This window comes from Ursus maritimus (assembly GCF_017311325.1).
Source record: "Ursus maritimus isolate PB19 chromosome X unlocalized genomic scaffold, ASM1731132v1 scaffold_X1, whole genome shotgun sequence".
Classification (NCBI taxonomy): Eukaryota; Metazoa; Chordata; class Mammalia; order Carnivora; family Ursidae; genus Ursus; species Ursus maritimus.
In genome coordinates this window covers 18,351,963-18,354,253 of record NW_024423319.1, presented here as the reverse complement: position 1 = coordinate 18,354,253, position 2,291 = coordinate 18,351,963, and the positions used below count along the sequence as shown (strand labels likewise).

Below are 2,291 nucleotides of genomic sequence, written 5' to 3'. Positions count from 1 at the left end.
CTATGTTCATCTGTTTTGTTTCTTAAATTCCACATATGAGTGAAATTATATGGTGCTCGTCTTTCTCAAACTGACATATTTTGCTTAGCTTAATACCCTCTAGTTCCATCTATGTCATTGCAAATGACAAGATTTCATTCTTTTTGATGGCTGAGTAATAATCTATTACACACACACACACACACACACACACACACAGACACATACATGCCACATCTTTATCCATTCATCTGTCGATGGACATCTGGCCTTGTTCCATGGTTTGGCTCTTGTGGCATTGCTGCTATAAACAGTGGGGTGCAGGTGTCACTACGAATCACTACATCTGTATCTTTGGGGTAAATACCCAGTAGTGCAATTGCTGGGTCATAGGGTAGCTCTATTTTTAACATCTTGAGGAAGCTCCATACTGTTTTCCATAGTGGCTGTACCAGCTTGCATTCCCACCAACAGTGTAAGAGAGTTCCCCTTTCTCCATATCCTTGCCAACATTTGTTGTTTCCTGACTTGTTAATTTTAGCCATTCTGACGGGTGTGAGGTGGTGTCTCATTGTGGTTTTGATTTGCATTTCCCTGATGATGAGTGATGTTGAGCATCTTTTCATGTGTCTGTTGGCCATTTGTACGTCTTCTTTGGAGAAAAGTCTATTCATGTCTTCTGGCCATTTTTTAATTGGATTTTTTGTTTTTTGGCACGTTGAGTTTTGTAACTTCTTTATGTATTTTGAATGAAAATGAAAACATAATCATTCAAAACCTCTGGGATGTAGCAAAAATAGTTCTAAGAGGGAAGTTTATAGTAATACAGGCCTACCACAAGAAGCAAGGAAAATCTCAAATAAACAACCTAATCTTGCACCTAAACAAGCTGGAAAAAGAACAATAAACAAAACTAAAACCAGCAGAAGAAAGGAAATAAAGACTAGAGCACAAATAAATGATATAGAAACTAAAAGAACAATAGGACAGACCAATGAAACCAGGAGCTGGTTGTTTGAAAAAAAATCAATAAAATTGATAAACCTCTAGCCAGACTTGACAAGAAAAAAAGAGAAAGGACTCAAAATTACAAATGAAAGAGGAGAAATAATAGCCAACACCACAGAAATATAAGAGAATATTATGAAAAGTTATATGCCAACAAATTGCACAACTTGGAAGAAACGGATAAATTCCTAGAGACATATAAACTACCAAAACTGAAAGAGGAAGAAATAGAAAATTTGAATATACTGATAACCAGCAAAGAAATTGAGCCACTAATCAAAAAACTCCAAACAAGCCTCTCCCACAATACCTGCACTTCTCCTTTGCAACCAGGGCCCGGCAGAATGGCTCCCACAAAGAAGGGTGGTGAGAAGAAGGGCCATTCTGCCATCAACAAGGTAGTGACCAGAGAATACACCATCATCATTCACAAGCACACCCATGGAGTGGGTTTCTAGAAGTGTACCCCTCGGGCGCCCAAAGAGATCTGGAAATGTGCCATGGAGTAGATGGGAACTCCAGATGTGCGCACTGACACCAGGCTCAACAATGCTATGTGGGCCAAAGGGATAAGGCACGCTCCGTACTGTATCCATGTGTGGCTGTCCAGAAAATGTAACGAGGACGAGGACTCACCAAATAAGCTCTACACGTTGGCTCCCTATGTACCTGTCACCACTTTCAAACATCTACACACAGTTAATGTGGATGAGAACTAATTGCTGATCGTCAGTCAAATAAAGGTATAAAACTGCAAAAAACAATAACTTCTTTGACATCCAGCCATAGCGAATTTTTCTAGATATGTCTCTCAAGGCAAGGGAAACAAAAGCAAAAATGAACTATTGGGACTACATCAAGATAAAAAGCTTCTGCACAGCAAAGGAACAATCAACAAAACTAAAAGGCAACCCATGGAATGGGAGAAGATATTTGCAAATGACATATCTGATAAAGGGGAAGTTGGACTTTATTTTATACCAAGGACAATGAGTGATCATCCAAAGGTTTATGCAGGGGAGTCTCATGACCTGGTTGCATTTCGGATTGAACACTTTAGCTACTTCAAGGTGAAGGGGCTGTGGGAGGGTGAGAATGGAAACATTGAAATTCCTGAGGCCTTGGCTGGAGACCCTGGGGGCCTGATCCAAGGGAGTGAGGGGAGGGAGTCAGAATTTGATTGATAATAAGGAAACAAAAATAATAAACCCTAGTGTTTAATGGGATATAGTTGGAGAGGGATAAGGAGGGGTGACATGGGCAACCGGGTCCTGCCATTCATTAAAAGTGCAGGTGGAGCAGGT

General features: G+C 40.2%; 1 pseudogene; it reads left to right on the top strand.

The window, feature by feature from the left end:
* Positions 1-1,262: 1,262 nt before the first annotated feature.
* On the top strand, positions 1,263-1,706 carry LOC103662571 (annotated as a pseudogene).
* Positions 1,707-2,291: the final 585 nt, after the last annotated feature.